The following is a 10,362-nucleotide window of genomic DNA, read 5'->3' on the forward strand; positions in this document are numbered from 1 at the left end:
TTTTGAAATATTTAAGAGTAGGAGTAATACCAAACCATAGTTCATGAGGGGTCTTACTAGTTTCTCCTTTGATGTGAACTTTGTTGAATGTGTAGACCATTGTATTTAGTGCCTCTCTCCAATATACATGTGGTAGATTTTCTTCAGATAACATACTTCTAGCTGCTTCTAAGATAGTTTTGTTTTTCCTTTCTACAACTCCATTCTGCTGTGGTGTTTGGGGTGCTAATAATTGTCTTCTGATTCCATTCACTTCACAAAATGTATTAAATTCCTTAGATGTGAATTCACCTCCTTGATCTGATCTCAAACATTTGATTTTCTTGTCGGTTTCATTTTCTACCATTTCTTTGACTAGTTTGAACTTCCCAAATGTTTCTGATTTTTTTGTGAGAAAAGTAACCCAACACATTCTAGAATAGTCATCAATGATTAGCATGAAATATCTATCTCCTTGTAAGCTTTTAATTCTAGCTGGACCACATAGATCAATATGAATTAAGTTAACAGCATTATTGGATTTTTCTGGAATACTTTTAAAAGATTCTCTAGCTTGTTTTCCAAATTGACATTCCTTACATACTAGATTGTGAGGTTTAACAATCTTAGGTAAATCTCTTACTACCTTAGTTGTACTAATTTTCACAATGCAATCAAAATTTACATGATAGAGTTTCTTATGCCATAGACAACTTTCATCAATATGTGCAATCAAGCATGTCTTTTCATTGTTATTCAAATGAAAGATGTTACCTCTAGTTTGATTACCAGTTGCAATTTCCAAACCAAATTTGTTCATGATTTTGTATTTCCCATTCTTGAACTGTAACTGAAATCCTTTTTCAACTAATTGACCAACACTTAGTAGATTATGCTTTAAACCTTCAACATAGTAAACATTGTCAGTATTATGCTTACCATCAAGAGATATAGTACCTTTACCTTTGATCAAATAAGCTTTATCATCTCCAAATCTTACTAGACCTCCATTATATTCCTGAAAGGATAAGAATTTACTCTTATCTCCAGTCATATGATGTGAACATCTTGAATCAATGATCCATTCTTCCTTAACTTCAACTTTAGCTGCTAGGGCCTGCTCTACTGGTTGAACAGTAGGTGTTGGTTGATCTTCTGTTATAGCAACAAAGACCCATCCATTGTCTACTGGATCCTCATCAGAATCATTAGTGACTCCTTCATCAGCAAGATAACAAGATTTGTCTTTATTCTTCTTAAATCTGTATCTCTGATATTCAGGATTAGGCTTGTATGTTCTTCTATCTTCTTCTCTTAATCTTGCATGTCTATCAGGGCATCTTGAAGCCATATGACCAATCTTATTACAGTTAAAACATTTAAAGGGTTCTTTACCTTCATACTTACTTCCAACTGGACCTTTAGCCATTTTCCTCGCAAATAGTGCTTCAAGTTCTTCAAGTTCTTCATTTTCTTTCCTGCTTTCCTCAAGTTCTCTTGCATAAAAGGATTTCCAATCAGATTTATCAAATGATGGTGCAGATGATGTTGATGCCTTAAAAGCTAAATATGTCTTTATAGTAGCAATAAGACAAAATTCCTCAATTTCAAAAGCTGAAAGTGTTCCAATCAATGTATCTCTAGTTACTGATGTATTAGGCATTGTTCTTAATTCATTTATAGCAGTAACTTTCATTTTGTATGCCGGTGGCAATCATCTTAAGACTTTTGAAACAATTTCACTTTCACTTAAGGTTCCTCCACAATATTTAATACCCAAAACAATTTCATTAACTCTTTCCATAAAAGCAGAAATCCTTTCATCTTCTTCCTTTTTCAAATTTTCATACCTGACCCGAAAGCTTTCAAGTTTTGAAATTTTGACTATGGAATCTCCTTCATTCAATGTTTCCAAATAATCCCAAATAGCTTTAGTAGTAGATCTATCTAATAATCCCATGATTTGCTGATTTGATAATGCACTCAAAAGTGCTTCTCTTGCTTTGCAATCATTTTCTTCATCTTTAGCCAAGTTAGGTGGACTAGGCCGACCTTGAAAAAGAGCAGTATAGCCATTCTTTGTAACTTCCTAGATGTCCTTCCCAATGCAATTTAGATGTGTGTCCATCCTGATCTTCCATATGCCATAGTTGGTTCCATCAAGTTTGAGACTGTCCTTCCTGAAATAGTTAGTAGACATTGGATCTCCTCAAGCTATTAAACTTTTGCAAAAAGAGGACTAGGCTCTGATGCCAATTGTTAGGTCTCGGAGACAACTGAGAGTGGGGGGAGTGAATCAGTTGTCAAATAAATTTAAACCAAAAACAACTTATCCAAACTTAATGCTTAGTACTAGTAAACCAAACTTTTTGCCGGTAGATAGTTTCTCAGTTAATTGCAGTACCGATAAAGATTAATGCATGAAACAGAAAGACAATAACATCCACAACACATAACACCAATATTTATACGTGGAAACCCTATAAGGGGAAAAACCATGGTGGGAAACCTTACCCACAATCAGATGATACTACTGCAGATAGTATGTGTATACAAATGGGGTCTGCACATGCAGAAAGGCCAAGCGCCTAGAGCTCACTGCTCAAACACAAATGGGAGTCACACTGACTACAATTGGATGGTTAAATCCAATAATGATGTATTGCTCAAAATAACATTTTCAGATGCTGGATTCAGTACCGGTGTAGTTCTAATTTCCTTCACAAAAAACCTTCCCTCAACCTTTAAATGATGTCTGCATGTATATCTCTTCTTATTCTCGCATATACCTTCTTACAATTCTTTTCCTTAATCGCATATCAATCTTACAAATAAGCTCTTACATATATACCATAACCTAAGACCAATTTTAGTAGGTCGGCTCTAAAAGATATTACAATAAAAGCAATTTACAAATAAATCAATAATTGATGCAATATCCGATTCAACATGTTGGCTTAATGCATTTACAATAATAATAAATCATCTCTAAAACGTGTCATGCTGATCTAAAATAGATAAGCCTGTCGTTGCTTATTCTAGACCTATTTATCGGTAATATCAAATATGCAAACTTGAATATACCAAAGAACAATTATCCAAGACAAAGTGTCCAAATGATGTCTTCAACATAACTAGGTGTTCTCCATGTCATTCCAAGTGTCGATGAACAATATATCATGCTGGTGGACAAGATACTAGTGACTGTGCATAAGTCACTTTCTTGCCAGTGAACATTGTCAATTCTCCAAGTGCTAGTAGTTTAACCAGAGTTGATAAGTGTTGACATCAATGACAAAACCATATCAACATATCCAAAATACCAATAGAAAAAATTTGAAGAGATTTATACTGGTGATGAACATGTTAAAATTTCTAAAGAGGAGAGTCTAAGAGGAAAGTTTTATGACATGTGAATTGCTGAAGGTGAGAATATCCAGTAGTATGGTCAAAGGATAAAAGAGATAGTCAGTGAAATTAAGAGTGCAAGAGGTAAAGTGGAAGATTTCATAGTGATCAGTAAGGTATTGAGAACCCTCCTACCAATCTATGCTATCAGAGTTGAAGTTATTCAGGAGCTGAAGTCCATTGACAAAACTAGGATAACTCTTGACTCCATCATTGGCAAGCTTACTACTTTTGAATTAAATAGTTATGATAGTAGTGTACAAAAATATGAGTCTACATTTAGAGCTTTTGTTTCTAACCCATATATGAGGAAAAGTAGAGATGTCAGCCACAGTTATGAATCGAGATCCAGTAGAGAAGTTGGTGATGAAGAAAGTTTATTTGAGCTTGAAGCATTGTTGGCTAAGTGGTTGCCTAGAGGTATAGGTAAATATAGAGGTAAATTACCTTTGAAATGTTTTGCATGCAACAAGATTGGACACATTTCTGCTAATTGTCCTAATGGTGATAATGTGCACAAACAAGATAAATTAAAGAAGTACAAGGGTAAAGGCAAAAGAGATTATCTGATTATTGTTGATGGTGGTATCACTAATGAGGAATCTGATGGTGATGCTAATGAAGATATTGTGTTTGTAGCCATTAAAGAAGAGATGTCAGACCAGAAGGCATTAGTATCCAGGATGGATAACTCTAATGATTGGATAATTGATAGTGGTTGTTCACATCACATGACCACTGATCCGAGCAAATTTATTTCTCTGAAGGAATTTGATGGCAGAGTTGTAATATTTAGTAATGACTCACCTTGCATGGTTAAAGGTAAGGGAACTATTTCTCTTAATGGAAAGAGTAGTGTAGATGATGTCTATTGGGTTGAAGGTCTAAAGAATAATCTTTTGAGTGTGGCACAACTCAATGATAGAGGATACCCATTAGAATTTAAAAATGGTATGTGCAAGATCTATGATAATAAAGGTGAACTGATTGCAATCGAGAAGAAAACTAATTATAACTTGTTTCATCTTAATCCTAAAGTCAACAATTATTTAATTGCAAAGATAGATGATAGTTGGCTTTTGCATAAAAGATTGTCATATAAACTTTGATAACATTATTAAAGTGAGTAAGTCCAATACAGTGAGAGGTTTGCCTCATTTAGACAAATTGGTTAATGCTTTGTGCAAAGAATGTCAGTTGGGAAAGATGACATCCTCAACTTTCAAGAGAAACTCTTTTTCAGCGGAACATTTGTTAGATTTTATTCATACAAATCTTTGTGGACCAATAAGAATAAAAAGTATTCAAGGTGACAGATATTTCATGATCTTCATTGATGATTGCTCAAGGATGATGTGGGTCACACTCTTGAAGGATAAAACTAAAGCTTTTGGTAATTTAAAGGCATTCAGGGCCTTAGCTAAGAAAGAGAGCGGTAAGAAGATAAAGTGTCTGAGAATAGATCAAGGTGGTGAATTTACTTCTGAGGAATTCACTAGGTATTTTGAAGGAAATGGTATCAAGCGGCAACTTTTTGCACAAAGGACACCATAGCAGAATGGTATTGTAGAGAAAAACAATCGGCCAGTTGTTGAAGCTACTAGGACAATGTTGATACAAGGAGGTGTAGCGAAAACTTTTTGGAGAGAAGCTGTCAGCACAGCTGTCTACACTATGAGCCAGATTCTAGTAAAGAGAGGTAAGGACAAGACTCCTTATGAATATTGGTATGGTAGGTCACCTGATGTTAGTTATTTGAGAATATTTGGAAGCAATTATTTTATTAAGAGAGTTGATTATATTATCAAATTTGAGGCTAAAAGTGATGAAGGTATATTTCTTGGCTATTCCACCAAGAGTAAGGCCTACAAATGTTTTAACAACCAGACAAAGAGAATTGTTGAGAGTTTTGATGTTCAAGTGGATGAATTTCCTGAAGTCTCAGAGGAAATCAGTTCAGAGAAAAAGGATGAAGATCCTTGCATTTTGTTTTTGGAACCAAAAACTATAAAATTTGAAACCAGCAAAGCAAATATTGATGTATCAGTCCAACCAGAACAAATAAATTCTGAAGAAGATGATGATAATGAATAATTTGAACCTAAAGATAAGGATCATGTTATTCCAAGATATGTGAGACTGAATCACAATCCTGAACAGATTATTGGGGATAAGGATGCTGGAGTACTAACCAGGAGAAGAATCAAAGAAAATTCTTGCATGATCTCCACTATTGAACCAAGAACTGCTAAGGAATCATTTGGTGATGATCATTGGGTTAAAGATATGGAGGAGGAATTAGATCAAATTGAGAAGAATAACACATGGACCCTAGTACCTTGACCGGTAAATAAAAATGTCATAGGAACTAAGTGGGTTTGTAGGAACAAGTTGAATGAAGATGGTGTTGTAGTTCGTAATAAAGCTAGGTTGGTTTGTAAAGGTTATGCACAAGAGGAAGGAGAAGAGTATGGTGAGACTTTTGCACCAGTGGCAAGACTAGAAGATGTCATAACTTTACTGCATTTGCATCACACAAGAAATTCAAGCTATACCAGATGGATGTTAAGTTAGCGTTTTTGAATGGGATACTTGAAGAAGAAGTATACATTGAGCAGCCGGATGGTTATGCTCTGACTGATAAGGAATACATGGTATGCAGATTGCATAAAGCTTTATCTAGATTAAAGTAGGTACCTAGGGCATGGTATGAAAGGCTTCATACACATCTGATGAAGATAGGCTTTCTAAGAACTAGTGATGATAGTAACATTTATCTCAAATCTAAAGGAGATCAAATACTAGTTAGTGAAGTATTTGTTGATGATATCATATTTGGAGGTAATGATGACATGAGAAATAATTTTGTAGATGAAATGAAAAATGAGTTTGAAATGTCTTTAGTGGGGGAAATAAAAAATTTCATAGGCTTGCAAATACAGCAAATGAGTGACTATAAACAAGTTGGGACACCTATGGTTATAGGTTGTAAGTTGTCTAAGGAAGATGAGTCCAAATCTATTGATGAGAAGGAATACAGGTCAATGATTGGAAAATTTCACTATGTTGTTCATAGCAGACTGGACATAACTCATGCAGTTGGCATAGTTGCTAGATTTCAGAAGAATCCCAAGGAAACACATCTGATAGCAACCAAAAGAATTTAAAATACTTGAAAGGTACTGTTGATTATGGGTTATGGTATCCATATTCAGGAAATTTTGACTTGAAGGTGTACACGAATGCAAATTGGGTAGGACATGTTGATGACCGGAAAAGAACAAGAGGTAGAACACTTTTTCTTGGAGGAAGGCTTGTTTCATGGAGTAGTAAGAAGTAGAGTTGTAATTAACAATCTACTATTGAAGTTGAGTATGTTGCAGCTTACATGAATTGCACATAGGCTATAAGGATGAGGCACATTTTGGAAGGTTTTAAGATGAAGATTTCAGAACCTATAAAAATTCTATGTGATAACACAAGTGCCATAAATATTTCAAAGAACCTTATTTTACATGTACAAACCAAGCATATTGAATTGAAGTACCATTTCTTGAGGGAAAAATTTCAGTTTAAAGATGTTATCTTGGAGCATGTTTCTACCAAGGAGCAACTTGCAGATATTTTTACTAAACCTCTGCCTAAGACTACTTTTGAATATTTGAGATGTTAGTTAGGGGTTGTCCCTCTTCATGAAACCATTTAATGTATGATGTAGATTACATCAGTCTTGGAGCTACTTGCAGAATTTTACAGGCGGATTGGTGTAAAAGTGGATGTATTCCATAAGGGGAGCATCAAGTTGTAGATTATTGATTGTTGGTGTAAATAAATATTCATTTTGGATATTATTACACTTACTTAAGTTAACTTAGGATAATGCATCTCTTCGTAGTTTGGATTTGAGACACTTAGGGAAGTGTGCACATAGGGATAGGGCTTGTAGGAGAAATTCCACCTTTTGTGGTCTTATTTTGCTATTACACTCCACATTCGGTGGGTCATCCACCTCTTATGGAATATTATATTATTTCTCCTACCTACCCTTAGTATTTCTTACCTACCCTTGTTTCTCATTGAGCCACATGTCATATTTGTGTGCTCATACATCCATATGGCCTTGCCTATATAAGCAGGCCTCTATTCATTGTATTGGTTAATCCAGTTGATCATTTTGCATATTCATGAGAATACAGTTTGTTCTTGTCATTCTATTGTCTCTTTTATGCTTTTCATTGTGCCATTGATCTTGGCAAAATCCTACATGGTATCAGAGCTATTGGGGCTTCATTGATTGGTTTTTGGAGACATCGTGGAAGGCTTCTATTTTTGGATTTGGGGATCTTCAATTTTTGGGGGCGTCATACAGCGATTTGGACATCACCGTTGAATCCGAGAGGCTGTTTCCATAAATTTTGACTATAAAGTCAACCTATTTTGGTGAGAAATTTTTTTTCCCCATTTTGGCTATTATCGTATGGATTTTGAAATTTTTTTAAAAAAAAAAAATTTTGAAAAATTGAAAAACAAAGCAAAAAATCAAAAAATATATTTTTTTTTGGATTGTTGTGTTTTGGGGGCCCGCAGACCCCCCCGTACCTATAGTACGTAGGTTGCAGGCGTACCTGCTGTCAGAGCCGCCACCGCCATGTACTGGTTCCCGATGCCGCCACAGACTGCCGAGACCCGTGCCACCGTCGAGTCCCACCGCCGCCACCGTGATCCACGCTGCCGCGACCCACCACCACCGCTGCTATGTCTCCACTAGCACCCAAGTCTTCCACCTTCGGCGACCTCAGCTCCCGACCCGCCGTGCCTGTCTACCCAGCGCCACCATCGGCCAAAGACCTCCGGTGACCGCCCAGCCTCCGACCCCGACATGCAGTGCCACGTCAAGTCCGTACGCCACGTCACCTACCACATAGTGCCACATCAGGTCTGTACGCCACGTCACCTGTGACGCAGTGCCACGTCAGATCTGTATGCCTGGTTAGTCATACTGCACAGTCATCTACACAGTCAATAGTCTGTACAGTACGGACGCCCAGTCAGCAGGGAGGCGAAGTTTTCACGATGGTCATACGGCCATCAAATTTAACACAGTGAATTGCTGATGTCAGCACCACATCAGCAGCTTTTTGAAAAAATTTTGACCCCTCTCCATTGAGCTTTTCTGTTTTGCTGTCCAACTTTGAAAGGCCATATCTTGCTCATTTTTGCTCCTTTTTTGGTGCAATTTTTTTTGAAATGGGCTAAAATTTCATGATCTTCGCAGTGGTGTGGTTATTTTCTGATTTTGGTGCACAAGTGTTTTGAAATTTTTGGATTCTCTCAGCTGTACCTATCCAATCCTCAATTCTACAACTTCAAAGGCCTCGTTTGAGCTCATACGACCTCCTTTTCAGGTGCCATTTTTTTTGAAAGAGCTTATTTTTTCATCTACTTTCATAATCTATGATCAGATTTTAGAGATTTTGAGTGGAAATTGTACTTTCAGATGTTGGTCTTATTTGTCCTATTAGGTACTTGTAATTTGCTTGGATCTTAGTTAGATCTCTTGCATTATCAGTTTGAGACTCTTTTGGCCTTATTGAGGCAGTTGTAAAATTGTAAATTAGAAGTCCACTTTGCCATTTTTTGCAAGTGGCCCATTTTATACGCACTACTTATAAAGTGCCAAAATCATCACTTTTAGGGGGGGTTCTTTGATTGAGTGAATTTGGGGGGGTGTCTTGTGTGATTGTGCCTCTCTTTGTGCTCTTTCTATTTTTGTTGCAATGAGTCCTAATAAATTTCCACCTTTAACTCCACATAATTATGCATCATGGAAAATTAAAGTATGGAGTAAATTAATGGAAAAGGGTCTCACACACTACATAGATGGAACAATAACAGCACCACCTGATCCTAAGGCTAATCCAAATGCTCAATTAGAATGGCTCACAAAGAATTGCATGGCTCTTGGAACTTTATGCAAGTATGTATTAGATGACCTCATTTTTCACATTGAGAAGTGTAAAACAATCAAAGAGGCTTGGGATATGTTTCAAAAATTGTATGGACAAGTTGATGAAATCAGAGGCTGTCAGATTGACAATGAGCTCACCAACTTGGATTCCAAGAGTTTTGATACAATCCAAGATTATGTCACCAAAGAAAATGAGCTAAGAGCAAAGCTTAAGGATTGTGGAATTGACAAAAAGGATGCTCAATTGATATTCAGCTTGTTGGATAAGCTTGCACCAAAATATGCAGCATTTGTGTCTAGCTTCCAAACTCATCGTTTGACAGTGGGGAGTTCTTATGTTATGCCTTCATTTGATGCTTTCATAGAAATGTTAATATTGGAACAATCTAAGTTGTTGAACATGGGGTTTCTCAAGTCTTCAAAGTCTAGGGCTTTGGTGGCTAATCAAGGGAATCAAGGAAGTCAAGGCAAAGATTCCAACAAGAAGAAGAAGCACTCTAAGTCTAAGCCACACTAGGAAAAAGGGCAATCATCCTCTCCATCACAAGGCGATTTTTCATCCTCTTTCAAGAAGGGGACACCACCTAAGAAGGATAAACCAACTTGTGCATATTGCAAGAATTATGGTCATGATGAGCATTGATGCCACACAAAGCAAGTTGATGAGTTAACCAATCTTCTTAAGAAAAACAACATCAACTTGCCATCTGCCTACACAAAGAAGGATTCATCTCCTTCCACTTCCTCACAGTCTAAGGGAAAAGGGCAAGAATTTGTGGCTACAACAGGTTCTTCACAGTAATGGGTACTTGACTCGGGTGCCTCATATCACATGGGTTCTACAAAGGAGCAGTTTTCTTCATTGGAGCCATCTAAGGTACCTCACATTTACATAGGTGATGACACACAAGTAGAGGTTAAAGGGAAAGGTTCAGTTGACATGGATGATGTAACATTTGAGAATGTTCCCTATGTTCCTAACTTGTCTACCAACCTTCTCTCCATCT

This window comes from Cryptomeria japonica, chromosome 4, assembly GCF_030272615.1.
Source record: "Cryptomeria japonica chromosome 4, Sugi_1.0, whole genome shotgun sequence".
NCBI lineage: Eukaryota > Viridiplantae > Streptophyta > Pinopsida > Cupressales > Cupressaceae > Cryptomeria > Cryptomeria japonica.